We start from the raw sequence: 27,741 nt of genomic DNA on the forward strand, positions 1-27,741 counted from the left end.
TTCTACTGGAAGTAGCTAGAGAATGGATAACTGTGGATTCCAAAGAATGCAGCATTGCACCTGACACTTCTTAAATTTCTAAAACAGCTCCTTATTATAATAATGCATCCTTCAGGCTTTGCGGGCAACTAAGAGACCACGTGTTAGAAAAAATAGTCACTGGCAGAAAAACAAATTCGACTAGAGCGTGTAGAGTATGCTGTTCAAAAGAAAAACTCAGAAACTAAATATATTTGCAAAAGTTGTTGTGTACCATTACACGTAGGTGATTGTTACACTGTTTATCATAGGAGAAAGAAATATTAAAAGTTGAATAACAAATAGAATTTATTAAAGTTTATTTATACTGTTTTACTTGTACATCCAATTACGAAATAATAGCCGGTGACATGAGATAAATTCTCAATAAAATTGCCAGTCAACAATGTGTTAACAGTGCTTTTTTAAAGTTTCTAACTCTGCAGGCATTTTAAATAGATTACACGCGTTTAATGATATTATATAATGTTTCTAAATATTATTATAGCGTGGAAATGCGATGAAAAGAAATTGCTTGAGGCTGTACAGGTAAATTTTATCGACTGCAAACTAAAGTACCGTCTGATATTATTAATATTGACAACCTATTTATCGATATATAATATATACATATAATATTAATTATATGCAATATCGATGGAATACTTGTGAAAGTTTATTTACGCTATGTCATATTAAAAAGGCAATTTTCAAACGGTATTTATTTCCATATCGTCTATGCTTTATAGAAATTATTATGAAAATTCTTTTTCATATTTTCTGCTTTTTAATTCGCCTTTCATATTCCACTTGATATCGCTTGGATATTGTAAAACAATATGTGCATAACTGAAGAACGAATTTTGTATTATGTTTGTCCGTGAACTCTTTCCACTCCTTTATGTCATAAATTACATGTTATATATTCTAATCATATGTTGTAGTTTGAACAACGCATATATGTTGAGTGTAACTGTATCCATTGACCATGAATATATTCATTCAAATATAAACGCACATACATTAGAGTTCCATAGAAATTGTTGAGTAATTAGAGTAATATATGCATATTCGTAACAACATTTTGATAAAAGTATTGGGTTGACAAGTAAGTGATTGCGGATTTTGTCAATACCACCTAATGACAAAATCCGCAATCACTCAGTTGCTCAATAATAATCCATATGAATGTTATGAATTCCATGGAATAAATTCCATTTGAAAATTGCCTTTTTAATATGAAATGGCGTAAATAAACTTTCACAAGTATTCCATCAATATTACATATAATTAATATTATATATATATATATATATATATATATATTTATATATCAATAAATATCCAATAGTACTCTAAAGTACGTCTGGGACGTGAAGGATTAAATGAAGCTTACGCAGCTTGCAAATCACTTTAACGGAAATATTCAAAAGCTTTGCAACTTCCAAATCAAATACTCGGAAAAACCCTAGCCTCGTTTCATCCTCCTTTAAACGTCAAATTAAACCGAAAACGAGACGTTTTCCTTACCCTGCAATCTGTTTCTCACCATCAAACCTCATAGTTCCCCTCAAACACATTTTAAAATCGCTCGTTCAGCACCCTTATCTTCCTTCCCAATCTCTTTCTCCTTTTATTCGTCTGCAGGAAGAAAGAAGGAAAGAAAGAGAGAGAGAGGGGGAGGGGAGGGAGAGGGGGAGAGAGAGGGAGAGGAGGAGAGGGGGAGAGAGAACGATTCCCTAATTTTACCCAATTTTCTCCAATTTTTCCGAAGGTAACTGTGGAATCAGCCGAAGCAGAAAAGCGTGGCGCGCGCCAACCCGAGCCAGCTTTTATATTTCCTCGACGTTAGATTGCGTTCCTCGACGTACCTATGTAGGTCGTCGCGTTCCAGCTTCAGAAATTTGCGTTTAAGTCCCGTGGAATCGAATTTCGACAGCCGCTCCCCGCCGTGATTGGTCGTTCATTTGTTTATATTTATTCAATCGTTTGCGTTTTGCAATGTTGTTGCGTCTGGCGATGATGAAAGGTTCCGCCATATTTATTTTGTTCATTGCAGATTGATTCAACTGGCTGATTGTTTCTTTTGTTTCCTTTCGATGGTTTAATCTTCCAAACATCACATGATTAGTATAGAATATGTTTATCGACTTGACTTCTGTGTAACTTGATCATCTTCGCTATACCTTTCTTATTCCACGAGTTTATCTTTCGATGTTGAACTATGTCGAATAAGCGATGCTGGATTAAACGAAGCTTCTGTTTGGTTTCATTTCATTTTTCCATTATTTTCGATTATTATTGCTGTTGATAATTTTCTCACTGCTTTCTTATTCAGTCGTTCTGTATACTTATAAATTTACAGTTTACGATATTAAGAATTGCAAACACGCGTTTAAGTTTGGGAAGACTTTCATATGTTTAATATAATTCCAATTCAGTTTCGATATAGGAGGTGCATGATATTTATAGTAAAAATAAATCTCGTGATTCTGAATGGTTTTCTAATCAAGTTCAATTGGACTATTGGGTTGGCAACTAAGTGTCACTTACCACGCAATTACTTATTTGCAGATCACCTAACCTCAACCTAACCTCAATACGACCTATAACCTAGAAGCTAGAATAACCTTAATAACCTAGAACGTAGCAGAAAGGAAGAAATTTGTAGATGTTTAAAATCTCTCAATTATATGATATTTGCCATACGACTAATTATGCCTTAAATACAGCCCAAAGTTGGTACTCTATCAACATCATTAAGCGAATGAAACTTCTGACCCTAATTCACTTCCAACCTTCATTACCACCTAGTGACAAACTCCGCAATCACATAGTTGCCAACCTAATACTTTTATGTACTTTTACTTTTACTACACTAATATAAGAATAAAAAGATCTATGTACTCTTTTTCACTAAAAATACATCAATCATTCAATGCAATTGAACCTGCATACTGAATCGATCATTTATGACAATCCGCAAAATTCTCAAGTAATTCTATAAATTTTGTCCATCTGGTATCATCGTTAAAAGCGAACGATACCAAATTTCTGATTGCTGTGTGATGAAGGAAAGCCGTGCGCTTGAAGTCACTTCGATGTTAGGGAAATATCAGATGAAAGAGGCGCGAACCGTAATATGGTGAAAGTTGGCATAACTGATGGAAGGAAGCGGACGAGAGCGGAAGTTAGTGGAAAAACCAATGAATGGAAGGATTTAATCGCGCGATCTAGTTTCGTAGGCGAAGTGAAGTTGTTCGTGTTTCGATGCCAGGTACAGCTGACGCTGACAATTTATCGAGCCGGTAAACTTTCCAGTTTCGTTCGCGCGAAATACGATGAAAAAGTTGATCCCTGTGAAGGAACCGCTTGGAACATCGCGATTTCAATACCTTTCCTACAACTTTCCACGCAAATGTCCACTTCTCTCTACTTATTTCTTCTTGCAGGTAGCACCGATTCGAATACGCTCTCGGGTTATTTCGTCTGCAAGTGTAATAAAAATGGAGAAAGAAGAAGGAAGTGAAGAGACGCGACAGAGACCTACCGATACCGATTCCTCTCCATTCAGTCTTATTTCTTCTCCATTTTCGACTCGGTGCTCACTTTAACGCGCTGTCTCCGCGCGCCAATTGCCAACACCTTTCTGCAGACTGCGCTCCGGGTTCTTTCGTTTGCAAGTCTAATAAAAAACGAGAAAGAAGAAGAAGGAGTAGAAGAAGAAGAAAAGATAGGGAGAGAAAGAAAGGACGACAAGGGGAGACTTACGGTCCTCGTGGAATACAGAGGAAACGCGGCGCGTAAATAGAGCGAATAAAAGAGGTCGAGTTGAAATGGGGCTGAAAATTTGTAAAGATGAGGAAAAGGGTTTTTTTTCGAGTTAATGAAGGTAAGCTTGGGCAAAGAGCTTGAAAGTTAATTAAGAAAAGCCCGGAAGAAGCGATTTTCTTTCTCTCATTTTCTTTTTTTTTTTTTTCAACGTGAGCTTCACGATCGTGCTTCGCTTTATGCACCAAAGTTTCTTACGTTTTGCTACGCTTTTTTTCGCTACTTGTTCCTCTTTTCCACTCTGGACAGAACATATGTACGCCATTGAAACGTAAGGATGTTTCTGTCTCGTTATTTATTATATTAGGTTAACAACTAAGTGATTGAGGATTTTGTCATTACCACCTAATGGTAAAATCCGCAATCACTTAGTTGCCTACCCAATAGGAACATTTATTCTTCTCAACTGAATTCGTCTGAATTCGTTTTTTAACAAATACCTTTTTTTTGCTACTTGTTTCCCTTTTCTACTATGGACAGAACATATGTACGTCATTGAAACGTAAGGATGTTTCTGTCTCGTTATTTATTATATTAGGTTAACAACTAAGTGATTGAGGATTTTGTCATTACCACCCAATGGTAAAATCCGCAATCACTTAGTTGCCTACCCAATAGGAACATTTATTCTTCTCAACTGAATTCGTCTGAATTCGTTTTTTAACAAATATGTTTTAAATATAACTCTATAGGAATTCTACAGTGGAATTTATGTCATTTTAACGAACGACCAATTTCAAGAGGATCCGATTATTTCTTCGTTAGCCATTAAACTATACATTGTGCTCATTTTCACCAGCCAGCTGCTTGCTACTCCATTGCACCGATAAAACAGAAATTTTCTACCGGACAAAAGGCAGCAGTAATATTAACAATTGTGTTTAACAATAGCCGCTACTTGCCGTATTTCCTTCGTTTCCCTGTTTTTAACGTACATACGATTCACATCGAACTTCCTCTTAATCGTTTGTTTTCTATTCATTTGCACGAGTATACACGTCCCTCAAGTTAACTACTGGGTTGGCAATTAAGTGATTGCGGATTTTGTTATTAGGTGGTAATGGCAAAGCCCGCAATCACTTAGTTGCCAACCCAATACATGAGTACTGTAATTTGTCACTGTTCCGGGAAATGTTTCGCGTGGTTTTCAACAACGTTTCAGAGTTCAGGTTATTGGTAATCGCCTGGTAAATAAAAAATCGTTGATTCACACCGTCTCGTCATAGAATCCCTTGGCTTTTAGAGGATATCGCGTGAGAGGACGATTTTGCAATCGCAGGAATATTATTTGGCGAGCCCGTGCTATCATTAGCGAGCAATTCATCGTGTCGTGACAGGAAAATTGACCGTCCAAACACGGAGAATCGATATTCCATTACGGAGGATCGGTGGTTGGCCAGGGAGAGGCTGTGATAAGAGTTCAACTATGGCGAGCGGGCAACGCTTTGAAGATAGAAGATAACAAAAACGTCTGGAAAATATATCTTGATATTCTGTGGGCTAATTCTGTTCTTTCTGTTTTAGTATATCTTCTTGCAAGTTACATTTGAACTTTTTCTAATACATCGGTCCATACAAATAGACCAACTCTGGGACAGTCAGACATATAATGGAATTGTTAGAAGAATAGCGAACAGTTAGAGAGTCGAATAGTAACATTGAGCTTGTACTTGTACTCTGTACTTGTACTTAACAAAACTCTGCCTGTAATCGATGAGGAAAGCAAATTTTCCTGGCCGCGTGACGTACTTATTTCTCGTACTTTCGTTGACTTTTTCTACGCTCATGTGGCGCTACAAATTTATCCAAATTTCGATACTATTTTAGTTTTCAAAAGTAAATGTATCTCTTGATGGTATGGTTAAATTTCTCAAAAATAAAATAAATCGGTGAGCACAATTGATATCATTTCGATATTTTCATTTATTTTTATTCAATTCCACGAAATTAATCGCATCGTTTAACATATAGAAATTAAATTGTTAAATTATTTGATTAACTTACTAAAATATACGCAGCCGATATAGCTGAGCTCGCTTATATCTTCACTCGATTCTCAGACTAATTTACATTTGATCTCCAAAATGAACAATATCATTTGACATACGCAACATATCTTGATAAATGGTTAACTTAGTAAATATATACGTAGAAGATCTCACGTATACTTTTACTTTATTTTTAGATCTATTCACTTGTTAGTTCGCTTTCCAAAATCACTTATACTTCTTCGTAAGCTTATTAACTGTTTAAAGTACAGAAACTAAGTAACATATATGTAGCATCATAGACAAATGGCCTAAGAAATATCTGGCGTACCATAAACAATATTGCGGGAAGCCCTAAGTGCCGTTAGGACAAAAAGGGCCTGGCAGTTTTGCTGGGGAGTCGAGTGGGGAAGAGTCGAGTAGAAGAGTCGTGAGTTGAGAGTTGAGAGTCGAGTGAAGTAGTCAAGTTGTGAGTTGACAGTCGAGTGGGGGGAGTCGAGTTGTGAGGAGTGGGGAATTGAGTTGCCGAGTTGTTACGAGTAGTAAACTATTACAATAGTTGTGAGTTGTGAATTATCTATTTAGTTGTCTTAGTTATAGCACATTACTGTATTTAGTTCACGTTAAGTAACCATCGTTTCTTGTCTAATCCATTGCAAATAGATCTATCGATTAATAAACTTATTATATAGGATAAATAAAAGATTCCTATATATACCTTGTATTCAGTCTTTACTTCCATTGTTGCATTTATTTTAATATATTTTTCCTCGAACAAAGTTGTTATTAGATTTCTTTTTCCTAGCTTTACGTATCTAGAAAGGAATTTTTCAAATTATCGTAACATGTTCTGCAGGTAAGAGAGAGCGTTCGAGATCGCATTACTATGGTTTGATGACTGATGGATATCGGTTTTCTGAACATACATAGAGTTGCAGCACAAAGGGAATGTTACTGGCGATGCCAGAGGAATAATAAACCGGATACGATTTAGTGATAACGTTGCCTAGCACCAAAGCTGCTCGCCTCTAAACATTTTTGAAACATTAGACGTTTTAATTTCTCTTTCTTCCTCTTTTTTCGCCTCTTTTCTATACCATGTTAATAAGTAAACATATGAATATATAAAATAATACATATGAATATATATAATATATAAAGAAAGAACTACCATCTCTTAAATATAAAGCAAAAATAAATGGAGAATTCAGTATCTACCACACTATAGTATCCCAGAATTCGTAGCAATGACTTACAACATTTCAATCAATTTCTACATTATTTAATAATTGTTTACACGCAAACGTGCAGTTAATTACTTGTATCTTAATTGTATTACTTATAACTGTATTAAAATGTTCATTGAATTTTTCCGATTTCTAAAATATCACAACAGACAGAAAGAAAATATACCTGTAAATCAGTGCGCAATCTAGTGATCCAATTACAAACCTGAAGCAATTACTTATCAATTACCGATTGTTCATAAAAAGGTTAATTTCCAGGAAGCTGGTTCCATCATTCCCCGGGCAGCTTTTTCAACTTCGTTTTCGAGTCAGCTTTTATCGCGTTTCAACGAGAAACGACGCTACAATTAGCAGTCGCTAATTACCAACCGATTAATGACAATACGAGCTCATATACAAGCGAATATTCGCGTTCATCAATCGATCCACGGATTTATCTAACAGAGATCTCGATATATAGAAATTTCGTTCTCACGTTCTTTTTCCTTTCCTGTTTGTCCCTTGCACCTGGCTTCATCTCCAACGGAAAACAACCGCGGAGTAATTAATCGTTAACGAGCAATAATTAATGACAATAGGAAGTATTGGTTCACAAGTGTCGTCCTCGAATAACGAACGATTGCTAATTAATGTTCAGCGTGGAGGAGTATTGCCATCAAGTTTCAAGAAGGCTTGTTAGTCTCGTGTGGCATTTTCGCGGTAAGAGGGTAATACTGGCGAACAATTGTTGGAATTTAGACGATGAAACGAGCGATAATTATAAACGAAGCAAGTTTCTTCGTATGAATATCGAATGGATATGTTGTAAGCTGTTTTACATTTGTAGTTTAACACTTTACCGACCGATAGCCGATTGATAGGTTTTTTGTCACCGACGCTTACCGACCGATTAATTAATCGGCATTTTGTCGCCGACAATCTTCCTCATTATTTGAGCAGTAATTTGTTATTTAGTACTATGGTATCTTGCTCAGATGCGTCAGTTGCGTTGCTTTGTAAGCTCTCACAGTTTTATACCAATTTGAAAAACGTATCGTTCGCAAAGAGCAAAAAGAATGGTATTGGGGAGTCTAAACCGAAACAGAGCCGGCGCCAGGGAGAATCTGCGCCTGAGATGCCGGTCGTGCGTATGTTGTTGAATCGCCAGCGGTCGGTAAGTTGTTAAGACTAACTTCGATTTAAGATAATTGATTGTATCCAAAAGATACAATTTATGGGTGGAAAAATGTATATACAAATAATGTCACAAGGGCGCGGTAAAGTAGCTTTTTTAAGTCGTATGTTAAAAGTATTATAATACCGACATCTAGGGAGAACAATTTTCTGAATACATAGAATGTAATTTGCTAGATTTCTGGCGCAAACATAATTCTGTGAGCTAGCAGGCTTAGAATTAATCCCGCGGGATTGAAGAAATGAAGGGTGATGAATCCGAAGTGAACTGAGTCTATTTGAACATTATAACACGTTGTTTCTACTTTTCTAACGAACTTCTACTTGACAAAGAATTTCAAGGAAATTAGTAACGACGATTCTAAAAAACAAACTAAAAATTGTAATCAAAGGTGTTTCAAACAAAGATTGCTAGGTGTAAAGAAATATTATCAAATAGTATCAAAATAGTACCAAAAAGTATAAAAAATTTATCAAATTATAATCTATAATCAGAGATGAAATGCTATTCTAAAGCAAGGGGTTAAAAATGACTATGGATTCTTTTTAATTATTATTTTCTTTAATTATTATACTCTTAATTATTATTGTGCTGATTTATTAAAAACAATAGAACTCGCTTGGTATGTAAAATCTATCTGGGACAACATTTGTAAAACAAACAAAACAGAAAAAAACGTTATCACTGTTAAGGGAGTGATGTAGCTGCACATGAGAGTAGAAAAGTTAACGGAAAATTGGAATCTGCGAGAAACCCATATTATTGTATCTTTGATGTATGATATTGTTGAGGTTAAGTGATAGAGGAACGAATGGACGAAGTGGAACAGAAAAGTATATTGAAATAAGTATAGGCATAAGTATAAGTACAGGTATAATGTATGAGATCAAAATCAAATAAAATGCTATCATTATTTATTAATTTGATGTATGATATTGTTGAGGTTAAGTGATAGAGGAACGAGTGGATGAAGTGGAACAGTAAAGTATATTGAAACAAGTATAGGTATAAGTATAGTGTATGCTGATGGAGATCTGCACTCTTATAGTGTTACAATACAATAAAAAGAAGAATAAGGAGCACGTTCATATATTTATAGCAAAGGATATTACCAAAAAGTTAACCTCTGTGTGTAGCTGTAGCTGAAGACTACAAGAAACAGCAATAGAAATCTACTTATAGCTCTTTTGTTTCTAGACCTTGTAATCCAAAACAAAATTTATATTCAAGAGCATAATAATATGTACCTCTCGTTATTTGGAATTTTTTCACTAAATTCTATTCTCTTCTCCAGGTCACGGATATACAAAAGTAAAGATGTAGAGTTTTTCTTGAAGTAATTACTTCAACAGAATACTAACGACTGTTTTGGTTTGCAAGTTCTAGAGGCAAACGAACTCCCAACAGATTGTTATTGCCGTTTCTTGTAATCTTCAGCCGGAGTTACATAAGAATATTAACTTTTTGTACTACCGTCTGTCGATATAAATGGATGAACGTGCCCCCTAGGGGATTATTGTTATCCTTCATTCGATCGGTATAGTAGCATTGAGCGAGCGACGATTATAAGTGGCGTACACTATCTTTCGTACTTATACTTATTTTAATACAACTGACTATTACGAATTCGTCCATTCGTTACGTTATTAATTAAATACACCTACACGTTTAATCCACCTCAAACGAATTGCAACACAAATACATATTTTTTTATATAGAGCTAAACTGAGTAGTTTTAAAACATAGATAAGCAAATAGAAAGTAAGGAAAAAGAAAAGGTAAAGCGTTCAACTGTGCAGCATACGTATAACTGCCAAATTGTAATATGGAAGATATCGTAAATTATGAAGATGAATGATGAAGAGTACATCTACACGTATTTAGTATTGAAATTTCAAAGTGGAGAACATCGAAGAGTACAAACATCTTTCTAAACGATTTAAGTTAAATGTTGATTTATTCCACGACCGTGGAAAGTCTATTTCGCATTTCCAAGAAGCATCGTGTCTCAGTAGCTCTATTTCGCATTGTTCTCTTCTGTGACCCGCCTTCTAAATACTCGTTCGGAGAGAAGGTAAATTCATTGTGACCACTGACTTGAAAATCCACGCATTCTCCGCTTTAAATCTCACGGGAGGATACGGTAGAACTTAGGTCAGGGTCTCGGTTTACATAACGCAGGTAATACGCTACCATTTCGTTAAATAATTTCTTTTCTCAGCGAATAAGATCTCGGTAGAAATACAAGTTGACCTTACGAGTCTTTTCAAAAATATACACCAACATGCGTTCATTGTCGTAAGGTAATGTTTATAATTGTGTTAAAAGCTGTAAGGTATTTATCTTCAAACGTTTCTGGATTATTTTAAGATTAAAATAATAAAATAAATATTTAAAATTTATTAATTAAATAGATTAAATAGAACAATTAATTTAATTAATTTAATTAATTTAATAGAAACTAATTAAATAGAACAGATTAAAATAAATATTTCTAGATAGTATTTTAAAAAGATAACGAGAAAAATTGTAATTATAACAATTACTCGTTATCAAATATAATTTTAAACAGTCATCGATATACAGAGATGTGAATTAATAATTATCGCTGTTAACCCTTTGCACTGCTATGTCGAGTATGATTCGACATCAGTTTTTATCTCAGGAGTTCCTTTGTCGAGTCTCATCTTTCTTTGTAAAACATGCGAAGGAAAAGCAGGATTGCATCCTGGAAATTGTTTCAAGATATATTATACACTTTAAAATTACAAAATACAACAATAGTGTGAATAAAACTGGTAGTGAATTTGTTTCTTCATTTTATTTATTTAAATTGTCTTATTTTTTTAATTAAAGTAAATTTCAAATAAAACACTTAGAAGCGTTGGCAACTGCTGGTAACGAAATTGAAATAAAATCTGTAGTGCAAAGGATTAAAGCTTGCAAGCTCTTCTTCTGAAAATCTTGTAAAGTTCGATAGGTAACATTTTAGTACCAGAATTACACAACGATCTACGGTAATACGATATAATAAAACTACATAGACAATCAAAACAGCGTAGTAAGAATAAACGTTAGTTTATTAAGAATAAAAGTTACCATTAATTCTACAAACGAGACACATAATTCTTAACAATTATTACCAGACTCTTGTTAAAAAGATAACAAAAGAAGCTGCAATCGTAAGGACCATCGCACTCATCCCCACTTTACCATCACCCCCACCTCCTCAAACTATCATATTTCTAATCAGCTTCGTCAAAGTCCCCAATGACTCATCGTCCAACCAACAAAGAAGAGGAAAAAAACAGCTATAAAACATTGCCAAAGGAGAACGAATGATAGGGACGAACCGAGATGACTAGGGGAGAAGCAATGGAAGCAAAGGAGGATTGAAATTATTAGGTTGGCAACTAAGTGGTTGTAGATTTTGTCAATACCATCAAATGATAAAATCCGCAATCGCTTAGTTGCCAACCTGATATTTACAACGAACATTTCACGTTCCGTAAACACACGCCAATTTCGCTGGCCATATGTCCATTAATATGGCCAAAAATATGTCCATTAATACATAAATACGTGTATATGTAGTAGCTTTTCTCGCGCACAAATTATTTCGCTTCTTAAGGCGCTGCTAAATATTCACTGTAAACGAGTAGTTGTTGCTACGGTTCACTGAAACGTGAAATATTCGCAGTAAAAATTGTGGCATAGTTCGTCTGTAATATATTGGGTTGGCAACTAAGTGATTGCGGATTTTGACGTTAGGTGGTATTGACAAATCCGCAGTCACTTAGTTGCCACTATGAGATAGTTGCAAAGAAACGTGGTGCTGCCACGACCGGCATTACACTTGCTAATGGCCAGAGAGTGGAATGCCTGGTCCGGGCCAAGTTGTCGAGTGCTGCTTCGCGTACAAGTACGAGAGCACGAGCGTACACACGATCATTAACCCGAATTACGTTGTGCGCACGACGGGTGCAAGTGCAGGCTGCAGTCATAATGAGCTATTTGTGTACTCGTGCAGAGGTGCGTCGATGACACCGTGACACGCGTGCGCCGCCAACTTTTCATCCCTCCACTTAGCGTGATAATGATGCGCTTGGCTTCTGTGTTTAGCTGCTGCACAGACGATAATTTCGGTTCTCAAGGCAAACGAATAGGTTTCTGGGCTTCTTCGTAGAAGCTGGCAACAAGATTATTAGTGGGGCGGCACAGGGACAAGGGAAAAAAGATAGTTCTCGCTTTGCGAATTTTTATCTTTTTGCAAAGGGAATTTTTACTTTGAATTGCTTTTTTTCTTTTTTTTATTATTATGATAGTTTCCATGGAGGTTTCTAGAGCATTGTCGGCCATATCCTTCATATTCGTCATTGATTCGTTCCTGAGGAACGTACGAACATTGAATTGGACGGATACAGAATCAACTTTTTCTATGAGGATCAACCGCAGAGGAAATAATTGGTTCTGAGCCTCGAATCGACTCGATAAATGAATTTAATCGTTACGTTGATCGTTGTACGTGTTCGTATGCTGTTTCCGCTGCTGCCCTCTGCATTTAATGGAAGCTTAACCCCTTTTGTTACTTCAGTTATTTTAATCTAATTGCGTTTTGTGATAATAAACTAGACCGTTTTCTTTGTTTCTCGTCTTTTCTTCCTGTCTACTTTCCTTTCATTCTTATTATGGGTTTACTGTTGAATTAAATACATTCCGAACACCCCTCCCCCTTACGAATATTACAACTTGAGAAGAGTTGGCAACAGCCGAATGAGAAACAAGCGACTACTTGAACAACATACACATTTATAAATGAAATAGATTTAAGAGTTATCAGCTCAAGAAATATGTACTCACAAGGCCAAAGAATATAGAAAAAAGAATATATTGAGTTGGAAATTAAGTGATTGCGGATTTTGTCATTACCACCTAATGACAACAGCAATCACTTAGTTGCCAACTGTACGACATTTTATTCTTACGAATATCTTGCATCGGAATATATGATTTAAATTGTTAAAAACGCGATTGGCAGCGTTTATTCGTTTCAGAAATATAAAGATGCACGGAAGATTCCTAACATGGATATCTTCTACGAGAAATGGTGATAGTAAGGAGAAGTGGAACGTTAAGCGAGGATGCAATGGAAAATTGATATGTAGGAATTTTTATTGGAATATCTTTGGAGAGATTGGAATTGTGCATCGATAAAAATATCAGTAAATATAGACATTTTTCTTTTCCTTGTTTATCATACGAAGATAACAAATCCGTAATAAAAATAATATGCATATTATAACAATTTAATCGCTGCCTGAAATTACTATGATCTTGTTTCTTTAAAATTGTTCACTCACAAGGAAGATTAGGCAACTCGGAAATGCAAAACATTACGAAACTTTGCGTACAAGTATGTCATTCGTACAATACAACCCTATTTTTCTTTGGTGCCATAATTCGGTTTTAAGGAGTGGAATTATTTCCTTCGGGAAAAATTTAGAATTCCCCTATTTGTGAAATATCTGAAGATCCATGAAAGATATCTAAAATGAGGTTTTAAACTTGTATTGTTCTATTGTGTTTACTAACCAAAATGTGTAAATAAAATTTTGGTAACTCCCGTTTTTACATCTGTAAGTGACTTTTGTGTTAGAATTACGGATAAGATTACGCAAAGTTTTATCATTTTTTGAATTTGTCTTGTCGGTAAAATAGAATAACATTGCTTCACATTCGACTCAGTCGGAAACTTTTTGGCAACTTGAATGCAAGCGATAATTTGTCCAATAGCAGATGATTAGCATTTGACAAAGTGAACCATGAAAGCCTCCTACAAACAATCAAAAAACACTTCCCGGAACAAATCCACCACTTGCTCAAATCATGCCTAAGCAGTAGAACCTTTGTAGTAAAAATAAAGGATGTATAGTAAAAGACATCAAGGCAGGACTACCGCAAGGAGGCGTCTTAGGACCAATATTACATACACTATACATAGCCAACATACCAACAACTACCAACAGTAAAATACTGACTTTCGCGGACGACATGACTGTATTAGCCACATGGCACACTAGGCACACTAATGCAGAAACAGCAGTAACATTACCACAAGAGCACATTAGAAGAATAGAAAAATGGCTACGAGATAAACAAATAAAAGCAAACCCCAGTAAATGCAACTATATTACATTTACACTAAGAAAATAGAAACCATCAGATATCCAATTGAATGGCACGCACATAACACAAAGGAGGCAAGTTAAATACCTAGGACTCTACTTAGACACACAACTTACACGGAAGCAACATACTAAATCAATTATAGACAAAATACGGATAAAAAGAAGACAAATGTACTGGTTAACTAGTCGAAGTTCTAAACTCAGCATAGAAAATAAACTAAAAATATACAAAACGATAATAAAACCAATTTGGACGTGCGGAATGCCACTATGGGGGACAGCAGCAATGAGCCACATAGATAAACTAGAGTAGCTACAGTCGAAGATACTGAGAACAATAGTGAACGCCCTCTGGTATGTCAAAAACGAGGATATACGCAAAGACTTAAAAATACCGACGGTGAAAGAAGAAATCGGCAGGTACGCAGAAAAATACAATGAAAGAACGGCAACACATCCAAACCAGCTGGCTGCTGAAGCGAGCAAAACTCTGATAGAAAGAAGACTAAAAAGAAAACAGCCCACTGACCTCACTGAAGAAATAAAATAGTCAAACTCGAAGATGGTATCCCGCTGGGGGTAGCCATCCACCTTTTATTATTTAGCAATAAAGGTAGAAAAATTTACCAAATGTCCAGTTGAACAAATTGTAAAGTACAAATTAAATAATTAAAAAAAGCACGGATCTCTATATTCTGGATTCTCTGAACAACCCTCGACATCTTTAGATTTAAGAAGATAAGATTTAAGTCTAAAGTGATTTTGAAGAATAAAAATAAGCGAGTACGCAGAAAGTAGAAGATCTCATTGTATATTTGAGAATATTGCAACAGACTTTAGACGAAATCTCGATTGCTACATTCCAACGAAACGTCATGCAGTTTACTTTGAAAAAGAAACGAAAACCTTCACTCTACTCCCACATCTCGTACGTCGTGTCGTGATTTTGCGTCCTTCCATTCTCCCACTCGACAAATCCTTATCTTTCTCGTTTTTCCACTTTCACGGCTTTCTGGATCAGAACCTTAGCCACGATCCTTCTACCTTCGCGAATAAACAATTTAATACGCTTTATCGCGTTAATAAACGTCGACCAAATCGCCATAAGCCTATCAAGGACAAGCGGACATTTTACCGATCCGCTTTGACAAATTGAACAAAGGAAACACACGCTCAAATATTACGTGCGTTGTAAAATACGTTTGCCATTGAAATGATCAGGTTTGAAAAACTGTTATACAGGGTGTCTTGTAACCAATTGAGCGCGACCAAAAAAAAAGTTATTCTACGTGGAAAAATAAAGAACCAGAAAAATAAAAAATGTAGAATAACATCTTCTGGATTTTGGGAAAATTTACTTGAAACAATTGTCTGCTAGACAATGAACGAATTGTACTCTGAAGAAATTACAAGTTTTGAACAATTGAAAGGAAAGATTGCTCGAGTATTTCATAAAGTAAGTGACCAGAAAACTGAAATATTCCGATTCATCGTGTGTTCTCTAACAAGATAAACACAAACTGAAACAAAACAAGCGGAAATAAGTACAGATATTAATTAACATCAAGTTCTCTGCTAAGTTGAGACACAATTAAGTACAGACAAATATTTCAAGTTAATATTCTCCATGGTAATATCTTGTAAAAAAAATTCTAATCTACATTTTCAATTTATTTTCTCATGTAGAATCACCTTAATTGTATCGCTCTATATCTATGTGTTTTAAAACCAAAGCAGATACCAGAGGATTACTAAATAAAGCAAATGCTTAACTTAAGCTCTTTAAAAAGGTATCCTTTTTGTTCTTTAGAAAAATGTCCATTTTATGGGCTGCAAAATAGTGAAAAAGGACCTGATCTACAACAGCCTCAAAGTTTGTTCCAACCGCTTCAGAGCTTCCAGTCTCCTTGCAATAGGGAACACCTTGTACAGAAGCAATAGGATGTTGTTGATCCTCGAGCGTCTTAAGCCTTGGACACGAAACGATCCTCAGGTTCAATACATTGTGTGGCGAATGGACGTGTTTCTCGGAGCTTAACAAGAACGCACGAGCGAGGACAACCGATCGAGGCAATGTCTTTATCGATAATGTCTTGATCGAGGCGGAGCGAGGGACATTGGCGCGAGAGACCGGTTTCTTTGCCAAGGTTCCAGCCAGTCTTCGAGATTATCGGTTAACTGTACTTGTCCCGTTAGCCGTGATAACGGCAGATTGCAAAAGTGATCGACTTTAGTAACGCGAGGATAGAACTTACTTAAACCTTAATGGATCGACGCTACCTTGACAAGCAATGGATTCACTCACCTGAAACAAGAAACAGATATTCTATGTAAGATGGATGGTTTGAATGGATGAATGGATACAAATAAATATATGTCAAGAGATACAATGAATAAATTAAAATATATTAGATACATTAGCATGTAGTAACAGTATATTAATATTAATGTAGGACTCACATCGATCTGGCAGTTATTAATTTTCCTTTTTCACTAAAAAGTGGAATTTTGAGGTTACGAAATGTTGTTTCATTCGCAGAGACTTGAAATTCTAAGCAATATTCGTCATAGACTTTTAGGACCACGTGGGATATGAGTTGCTCGCTCATACGATTACTTTGTTACAGCTATGAACCAAATGTATTAAATTTGAATTATTCAAGAGATATATAATGGCTGACGAAAGTATTCGAACGCTTACATATGCAAACTTGAATGGCGGAAATGATGTACATTAAAGTAATTTGCTTAGACAAGCAGATGTCAGTAGGACGATGGAAGTTTTGAGGTTATGTCAGCAAAATTTGAAAAGGATTCAACAACGTAGGTGGGAACTGATACATTTATTAGAAACACGCATTGTAAGTGACTGACAGAAGTATTTGAACGCTACATATATTATTAAATTATTTAATATTAATATTTTGTTGGACTACCTTTAGCAGTGAGTGTGTCTCAGTCGACGTTCCATACTGTAAATCAATGATTTTGTAAAACTACACTCAACGGAGTTCCATATTTCTATAATTTTATCTTTCAATACTTGCTTTGTGGTTATCTGAAATTTATTTAATCTTTTTCCAATTTCAGCCCATAAATTTTCAATCGGATTTATGTCTGGACTTTGCGGTGGAGTAATTAGCATGCGTGGTGTGTTATATACGATCCATTCTTTCGCAATTCTAGCAGTATGCTTAGGATCATTATCTTGTTGGAAGTGGAAATCTTCCAATAATCCTAATTTACGGGCACTTTCTTTAAGGTTATTTTTTTAAATATTTAAATACTTATATTTATCAAGTATTCCATCAATAAATATCAAATTTCCGGTGCCACTGGCAGCCATGCACCCCCACACCATAACCGATCTACCTTCGTGTTTCACTGTTTGATGTAAAAGTCGAATTTCCAATTCCGTATTTCCAATCCGAACCAAAATCTTAAACTTTGACTCGTCCGAAAAGATGACTTTGTCCCAAAAAGAATTGTCTTTATTAATATAGGTTTCTGCAAAAGTCAATTTTTTTTATGATTTACCACATTAATATATGGCTCGTTTCGCGGTACTCTGCCGTGAAAATCATTGTTTCGTAAGATTCGTCGACATAATTCCAGGTGAACTTCTTTATGAAACATGTCAGCTACCATACTTGCGAGTTAAGGAGCGGATATAGTAGGATTTTTTTTTAATTCGCGAATGATAACTTTCTCCTATCTTCCAGTCAATTTCTTTGGTCGACCTGATCGAGCTTTGTTTACAAATGTTTCTTCATTCTTTCACTTTTTATGATATAATGTATCGTGGACTTACCTCTGTTCACAATTCCGGCAATCTCGTTATATGATTTACCGTTCTCATGTAGTTGGAATATTATTTCTCTTTCACACTTTTTTGTTTCACACTTTTTGGTATTTTACTTTTACGTTTTACTTTTACGTTACTGTCTGTTACTCCCCGAGGCTTACTACAGGCCGTGTTTCTAACCATCTCTCTTGGTACTACAGTGTCGCAGACAGATCGTCCTACATGACCGGCGAGATATACACAATGTAGCGATAAGCGCATAGTTGTCGTCAAGCAGCGAGTTCTAAAAAACATCGATTCGCCTTCGGTCTGTTCTGAAGCGACATCCTAACATCAACGTACCAATATTTTTATTTAGCAATGATGTTTACATTCGGTGCAAACGAAGATGAAAAACTATCGACAGTGTTACAGCGTTCGAATACTTTTGTGTGAAAATACCAAATTGTTTTAAGAAATTAGTTTATTACACCTCATTTTACTAATTGAAATTTGTAAGTGTAAGCGTTCGAATACTTTCGTCAGCCACTGTACATATCAGTCGAATAATCACGAGTGGTATTAACATTATAAAATACAGAAAAGTAACGGGTCTTAAGCGATGAAGAAAAGAAGGAAAATTACGAAGAAACTTCTCCAGCCTCGTATAATGATCGCATGTGATATACTTTGTCTGAATACATGCTGCGTGCTCACATATGAGACTCGAGATTTAAAGAACTTTAAAGAGTATACAGCGAGAAATTGAAAAAGCATCCGCGATGCATGCAGATAGACGAGACGACAGTTGTCAACGTTTTACGCGATCAAAAGGGAAAGTTGAATGGGTGGATGGGCAAAGGGAAAAGTCGACGGTTGGCGCACAGAAGACGCGGCGAGTCTACGAATCGAAATTGAAACCGTTGTGTTGGAGACCGTAAACTGGGAATAGCTGGCTGCGGCATGTCGTGAAATCTTATCGCGAACAACGCTTTGCATTTGCAAAGTGATAAATCGTGAGTTGTAACCGGAATCATTGAAGCGTAGGATTATACACGTGCACTTTCAAATTTGTATGAATCTCGCTGAGTAACAGTTCGTAATGTGATATGTTATTTAAAATATGTGATAAACAACCAAATACTTTTGCGTAACTACAAACGAAGATTAGGTTATGTTAGTCTTGCATAAAACGATTGCGAATCATCATCGACATATTTCCATGTTCCTATTAGAACGTGCGTTAAAAGCCAGTGCACCAATTTCTACCGTGTGGCGAAATACAAGCAGCAGGCGTGGTAATACGTGATTAATGTACGCGTTAAACGCGAGTCAGATTTCCAATATCGACAGAAGAGGCGATATTTTGCAAAATCTCCAGACCCAACAAAATGATTTTCCACAGAGTGCGGTTACGATGTCTGCACACAAATACTGGACTACGCAAAAGCAACGTGTAGCACAGCAGAGTTTAGATTTCGACAAAAATATTTGATAAAAAGATATAGTACAATGTAACGTATCTTGTAACCATTTTTCTATTTTTCTGATGTGCTCTTGTAGCAATGTGACTGCTGTTTCTGCATTAGTGTGCCTGACTAGTACAAACGTGTCGTCCGCGAATGTCACTATTTTGCTGTTGGTAGTTGTCGTTATGTTGGCTGTGTATAGTGTGTATAATATTGTCCCTAAGACGCCTCCTTGTGGTAGCCCTGCCGTAATGTCTTTTACTTCAGAATATACATCCTTTATTTTTACTACAAAAGTTCTGTTGCTTAGGTATGATTTGAACAAGTGGTGGATTTGTTCCGGGAAATATTTTTTGATTGTTCATAAGAGGCTTTCATGGTTCAGCATGCAATAAATTAATACAGTGCACTTTGTAATCAACTGTTTGGTTTGCAACTGTTTTCCTCCGTCAACCGGCTGACAAACCGCGAGTTTTTGCACGCGTACGTTCGCAATATTTTACATACAAGCGAAAAATGCGGTAGCGATAGTTTATTTATAAATGGTGGCGATCAATTTCGTTTTCCGATATAGCAATTTTTCTATGGTCGGACAGTGAATCTATTCGAAAACTTACTGTTGCCAAGTGAAATTCTATATTTTGTCTTATCATCGGTTGAACGAAAATCCCATATTGACGATGTTACGCAAAACCTATAATTTTCAAAGCAACTGCAGTTATTTGTAATTAGACTACGAAAGTTTGTTAAATCTCGCCGTTTATGGGAAATTTAAAAGCGCAAAAGTGCGCAGGTCGCTTGTAATGAATTAGTAGTCGCATGAAATGTGTGAAATATTCCAAGTATGGTCCTCGTGATAATATTTAACGCGCGAAATAAATCTCTACTTCGTTTGCATTTTTAATTGCCCTCGGAAAAATATTTTTTCTTTGCATAAACATCCACGGCCTATCCATAATATCCTACGACAATGAAACAACTGAAAATGAACGTAGAAATAAATAAACTTTTATAGCAACAGCAGTTTATTAAAAATCATTGGAACATTTTCGTCTCAACGACCATCGACATAACCATTTTCAAGCAAAAAGTAAATGTTGCAGAGGATCTATTTACAATGGAGCACGTGCTACTTGCTGGCTGACCCGTGTCGTCCAATTAACCGGTAAACGAGTGATAAAAGGCTTATCTAGGATTATGAATTAAATCAGATTAACCTCCGCCTCCGCGGGGGACATTGCGATCAATCCGCAGTTAGATCAAACCGGCTAGACATCCATTACCGGCGTGGCGTGGCGCAACCTATCGTCAGGAAAGGACTGAGACAAATCGAGCAAAAACGGGTGGAAGGGGAAGAGCCAGTCCGGTTCAGGAAGTTCGAAGAGAGGCGAATCTAGTCGGATAAAAATATACCGGGATTCCGACGATATTAAAATTATTTCTGTCCTCAAAGTGTAGTCTTTCGCAGTTCCGGGTAAGTGAGGCACATTGATCTGTTTCTTTTTGACACCGTTTTTACTACAGAATAAATAAACTAAACTTTCGTGAAGATTTTTGTGACTCGTTTAAAAGAATTCTTCGATGCATTGACGTATTGGTTGAAAATTTCGAATAGCATCTCGATTATGGTTATACTGAATTTTGTTATTAATTAACTTTGTTATTAATTTGAAATTAAATTGTGGATAAAGAATTGTGGATAAGAATTAATTGTGGATAAGTGTAGGATATCTGGAATAGCGAAGTATGCAAAAGCTACTATCGTTGTCTAATTTGTGACATCGCCAATAATAATAGTGTAGTATCGTGGACAAATGGCGTAAGGAATATGGGGTGAACCATGGAGTAGTCGTGAGTTGACAGTCGAGTGGAGTAATCGTGAGCTGAGTGTCAAGTGGTGAGGAGTCGAGTTGTGAGAGTCGTGAGTGAAGAGTCGAGTTGAGGTAGTTGTGAGTTGAGAGTCGAGTTGTGAGAGTCGTGAGTGAAGAGTTGTGTTGTAAGGATTCAAGTTGTGAGTTGACAGTCGAGTGGTGGGGAGTCGAGTTGTGAGGAGTGGGGAATTGAGTTGCCGAGTTGTTATGAGTTGTAAATTATTACAATAGTTGTGAGTTTTGAATTAACTATTTAGTTGTCTTAGTTATATCACATTACTGTATTTAATTCACGTTAAATAACCATCGTTTCCTGTTTAATCTATTGTAAATAAATCTATCGATGAATAAACTTATCATATAGGATAGAAATCATTGGAAACCCTAATCTCTAATATTTATAAATAAATAAAAAAATCCTATACTATGTATGCGTGTCTTTGCACATACTCGATTGAAACATCGGTAAAACGAACCAACAATAAGCCACAAAATATTATCTCTTTGTTATTGAAACTTTTATAAAACCTAAATACCTACAATGTAGAAGTTGCGTTTAACGTTGTTACATTCTCTAGGCTTATGATCAAAGAGTTTCTATAATTTAAAAAAATATTACATTTAGAATCTCGGTAGATAATCGTTTTATACAGGGTGGTGGGTAACTGGTGGTACAAGCGGAAAGGGGATGATTCTACGCTAAAAAAGAAGTCGAAAATAAAGAATAAAAATTTTTCGTTTGAGGCTTTGTTTTCGAGAAAATCGACTTTGAATTTTCACTCGGTACGCGTGCACTTTATCACGTCTCGTTATAACGGATCTCATTGTAAATCGTTGTCTCGATGGAAAAATTAAAAAAAAAAAAATTAAAAAAAATATTTCTATTCTATATTTTCGACTTCTTTTTTCGCGTAGAATCACCCCCTTTCCGATTGTACCACCAGTTACCAACCAGCCTGTATATCCGCCAAGTATTATAGGAACCATTACACTCTGAATATTTTGATATATTTTTTCTTATTATGTGCGGCTTGCGTAATGTTGAACTTCCGAAATTCTGTGAAATTTGTGAATTCTCTTAAAAAAATTGCAACGATTTTGTAGCACGACAACGTCGCTCAAAAGTAAAACACGCTAAAACTCGAAAGTCAATAATTTTCACGCGAGTCTCAGATTCTCCCGCCGTGAAGAAATTTCTTCGCTGTTTGTACTTTTTACGCGCGTACGCTAACAAACAACTGGGAAATAAACAGAATTGCAACTTCACATTGTAATGTATACGACAAGTTGGACAATTACCAACATTACATAATTCGCGTTACTTTTATTCAAAAGCAGCCAGGTCTCAGCTGAATTTTTTTTTTTAAGAGATTCTTTTAACCCGTTTGCATGACACGTTAGTTTTTCAACAACCGCGTGAAAACGGTTTTTCCGTAATTAATCAAAAAATCATTTTTCCAACTGCTTACTATTGGGTTGGCAACTAAGTGATTGCGGGTTTTGTCATTAGGTGGTATTGACAAAACTCGCTATCACTTAGTTGCCAACCCAACATTACACGTTAAAATCTCAACCTTAAAGATGAATATCTGCATCTCGGCAAGGCTAGGTTTTCTGAAAATTCAACCGCATATAGATAACATACCAAATGACGTATCGTTTGAGTTTCAAAGAAATGATAAGAAAATCAATCCATCAAGAATTTTAGCACATTAGCAAAAACACGACGATGCACGACACGCGTGATGTTTCGTGTCACATGTGAACGCGAGAAGAAGGATAGCAGACGACAAATGGCCGCACGATGGATGTGCGAGAGGGCGCAATTAATCGATGCGATGCGATGTTAAGTGCGTTATAATGACGATCGCCGGCAGGGAAATTCGAATCTCGCAAAATAGCCTGTCGAAGTGCCGGGATTCTCTTGGTGTATTATACCGAGGCCTCGGCCAATAATTCAATGACGATTGATCCGTGCGCGCCATCGATGCCGACAGAAAACTTAATGACGTTCGTAATCTGCCAGTCAATCTTTTTCGCCTTGAACAAATCGACGAATCCTCTTCGAGAGATTGATAAACGAAAATTCAAGGTAAATTCGACTGCAATCAATTTTATCATCGTCATCAACGTGAATCTGCAGGTGTAATTAAGATATTTCTATAATGAAGACATGTTGAGGTTAGGATAGAATTTTAAGCTAATTACGAGCCCGCTAACTTATAACAAAATTTCAATCTCGTCTTTTATATTCCATCGACGCGTGGTAGAGTAGTTGCAACATAGTTCGGAATAGTCAAATAAAAAGTGAAAGTACGTATTTTTTTATTGTTAGAGAAATTGGGTTTCTCTTTCGCATCATCGCTCAGTATTTTATTCTGCAAACTATATGGTTTGGCAACTAAATGATTGCGGGTTTTGTCAATACCACCTAATGACAAAATACGCAATCACTTAGTTGCCAACCTAATATGTGATCTTATTTGTTCGTTTATTTCAATTACTTTGTTCCCATAGTCTATTTTTGTTCGTATGTACATTTGATAAAGAGATTTATTATTATGTAGATTAAAAGCGATTTTGAAAAAGTCTTAAACGTTATTTCTCTTCAACTATCAAGTTCCTCTCTATAATTCGATAGATTAGTATGTACATATTTCGAAGTAAGAATTTTTTTTCAATTGGATAACGTAAATAACAATGAAGAAATTTCAAAAGGGAAATGAAATTAAAGGATATAAAATGGCGGATGTGTGGTGCGCACAGTCGAATCGCATTACGATAATTTACCGAAGCCCCTTCCATCATTATGATAATCAGACAGGAGGGAACATGTCCCACTAATTAAATTGCCAACACGCGTAAGATGCACTCGGACATCGGCCATCGATTATCTGCGTAGCACGCAATTAATCTCGACCCATTATTAATTCCTTCGTAGCCAATGATCGCGTTAACCACCTCATCTACGATAACTCGCATAACCTACTGTCGTTGCTAACTATATTCGCCTGGTTAACTATTGCTCGATTGAATAAGCTTTAAGGAATATTCTTTAGCATTTTTTAGACAGAAAACTGTTTTTGACCTATTTAAAAAAAAATAAACCGTAGGATACAGTCCAGAATTAAACCATTTGTAACAAAGTAAACAAGATAATAAAATTGTTTGGTGTAGAAAAATCGCGAAAAATTAATAGATAATTCAAGTTATCCTGAATGTTTTTAGTTACACTGTGCAAAACAGTTTATTTGTACAATTCTTTTATTTAATAGATTTCCTGGTTCTTTCCCTGATGCGAACCGTTTATAGTAATAACTTTTTAATTATCTTCCCCAGCACTGTATAAGCAACTTCTGCAAAGACATACATATGCAAATTCTATAGAATTCAAACTACCCGCCAATAGACATATTTACTTTTGCTTTGTTTTACCGGCAGCCATTTTACTGAATAAGACGTAATTTAGGAATTAGGAAATCGATTCTCGATTCGACAGGTAAAATTTCTAGTAGATTTGTTATTAATGGTTATTGTATATAATTCAATTTATTTCCAAAATAAACTCGATTTTCCAGAATCCATCGTCTTAATTGCCCCAAGGATTTACGTTATTACAAATCGATTTTCTCTACGCCATACCGTTGAACGTTATCCTCCGCACCTCCATGAATGAAAATACAAAAGACGAAAGAATAGAACAACGTGTAGAATTTATAATAAAATCAGAAGATGAAGTGAATTACATTTTTCCACTGGAATTGTCAACACAAGGATAGGGTAGGTGTAAATTCTATATAATTCAAACTACCTGCTAATCGACATATTTACTTATGCTTTGTTTTACCGGCAGTCATTTTACTAAATAGGTTAGATCACGAGAGAGGAACGGTAATTTAGGACTTAGGAAATCGATTCTCGATTCGACAGGTAAAATTTCTAGTAGATTTGTTATTAATGGTTATTGTATGTAATTTAATTTATTCCTAAAATAAACTCGATTTTCCAGAATCCATCGTCTTAATTGCTCCAAGCATGTACGTTATTACAAATCGATTTTCTCTACGCCATACCGTTGAACGTTATCCTCCGCACCTCCATGAATGAAAATACAAAAGACGAAAGAATAGAACAACGTGTAGAATTTATAATAAAATCAGAAGATGAAGTGAATTACATTTTTCCACTGGAATTGTCAACACAAGGATAGGGTAGGTGTAAATTCTATATAATTCAAACTACCTGCTAATCGACATATTTACTTATGCTTTGTTTTACCGGCAGTCATTTTACTTAATAGGTTAGATCACGAGAGAGGAACGGTAATTTAGGACTTAGGAAATCGATTCTCGATTCGACAGGTAAAATTTTTAGTAGATTTGTTATTAATGGTTATTGTATGTAATTTAATTTATTCCTAAAATAAACTCGATTTTCCAGAATCCATCGTCTTAATTGCTCCAAGCATGTACGTTATTACAAATCGATTTTCTCTACGCCATACCGTTGAACGTTATCCTCCGCACCTCCATGAATGAAAATACAAAAGACGAAAGAATAGAACAACGTGTAGAATTTATAATAAAATCAGAAGATGAAGTGAATTACATTTTTCCACTGGAATTGTCAACACAAGGATAGGGTAGGTGTAAATTCTATATAATTCAAACTACCTGCTAATCGACATATTTACTTATGCTTTGTTTTACCGGCAGTCATTTTACTTAATAGGTTAGATCACGAGAGAGGAACGGTAATTTAGGACTTAGGAAATCGATTCTCGATTCGACAGGTAAAATTTTTAGTAGATTTGTTATTAATGGTTATTGTATGTAATTTAATTTATTCCTAAAATAAACTCGATTTTCCAGAATCCATCGTCTTAATTGCTCCAAGGATGTACGTTATTACAAATCGATTTTCTCTACGCCATACCGTTGAACGTTATCCTCCGCACCTCCATGAATGAAAATACAAAAGACGAAAGAATAGAACGTGTAGAATTTATAATAAAATCAGAAGATGAAGTAAATTACATTTTTCCACTGGAATTGTCAACACAAGGAGGGTAGGTGTAAATTTTATAGAATTCAAACTACCTGCTAATCGACATATTTACTTATGCTTTGTTTTACTGGCAGTCATTTTACTAAATAGGTTAGATCACGAAAGAGGAACGGTAATTTAGGACTTAGGAAATCGATTCTCGATTCGACAGGTAAAATTTCTAGTAGATTTGTTATTAATGGTTATTGTATATAATTTAATTTATTCCTAAAATAAACTCGATTTTACAGAATCGATCGTCTTATTTACCCCAAGGATTTACGTTATTACACAAATAATGAAGCAGTAGAAGAAACAGTAACTGACAACTCCTCCAAGAATATCCTGAAATAATTGATTTTACCAGAGAGCAGATTTAATATGTATGCAGCTCTTCAGAATTCTCGTTATCCAAGTAGACCAATGCGACCATCCCGCTGAATCACCCAGATACACCTGCTGGAATAACATTGCCGTCACTATCGTGTCTCTTTCACGCAGCACGCGCGAAAGCTCGCGTGCACCTTCTTCATTCTGTCCGTTTGACTCCGAAGCTTCTCCATCCTTTACCTTTGCCTTCGCTGTTAGTCGCGCGCGTCTCTTGCCATTCTTCGCGTATCGTATTTACGTTATATAAGCTTGGCTTGTGCTGACAATGCACGGAGAACCGTAGTGTCTGTTCGTTATCTCGCGCGTTGAAAAAGCCAGATGCACCGGCGACAATGCTTAAGATCCGACAAAGAATTTTGCCCAGGCTTCTAACTTTTGTGGCTGGTCGTCCTGCTTTTTCTCCTGTTTCATCCTCTGTCTTTCTTTCTCTGTATTCTGTGTCTATCTGTCTGTCTGTCTGTCTCTCTAGGTTCTTCAATCTGTTTGTGCCTGCTCTCATCTTTTTCTTCCCTCGTTTCTTTCTTTTCTCTCAGGCCTCTTCCTGTGCCTGCGCTATCTGTCCATTTCTTTCTTTCATTTCTTGGTTTCTTCTTGCTTTCTCCTCATTGTTTGATACAAGAAACGTGACACGGGCCGCTGCAGCACGAGTCAAAGCGTCTCACGCGTAATTTAACTTCAGCTTCGGTAAACGCAACTCGACGACACACAGTCGTGTTTCTACCCCTTTGTGCCATG

At 35.9% G+C, this 27,741-nt stretch overlaps 1 protein-coding gene and 2 long non-coding RNA genes across 5 annotated transcripts in view; 2 read left to right on the plus strand and 1 right to left on the minus strand.

Moving 5' to 3' along the window:
• Nucleotides 1-27,741, minus strand: part of Btk29A (tyrosine-protein kinase Btk29A) — a 346,914-nt gene that overhangs the window by 118,943 nt on the left and 200,230 nt on the right. The gene's annotated exons all lie outside the window — the stretch shown is intronic.
• Nucleotides 1,701-4,787, plus strand: LOC138189141 (uncharacterized). The gene is made up of 3 exons (XR_011175937.1): nt 1,701-1,885; nt 3,471-3,910; nt 4,542-4,787. It is a non-coding gene; the product is annotated as an uncharacterized LOC138189141 (long non-coding RNA).
• Nucleotides 26,262-26,906, plus strand: LOC138189137 (uncharacterized). The gene is made up of 4 exons (XR_011175928.1): nt 26,262-26,362; nt 26,442-26,638; nt 26,712-26,788; nt 26,868-26,906. It is a non-coding gene; the product is annotated as an uncharacterized LOC138189137 (long non-coding RNA).

Source organism: Bombus flavifrons, chromosome 18, assembly GCF_040668555.2.
Source record: "Bombus flavifrons isolate JBK064 chromosome 18, iyBomFlav1_principal, whole genome shotgun sequence".
Classification (NCBI taxonomy): domain Eukaryota; kingdom Metazoa; phylum Arthropoda; class Insecta; order Hymenoptera; family Apidae; genus Bombus; species Bombus flavifrons.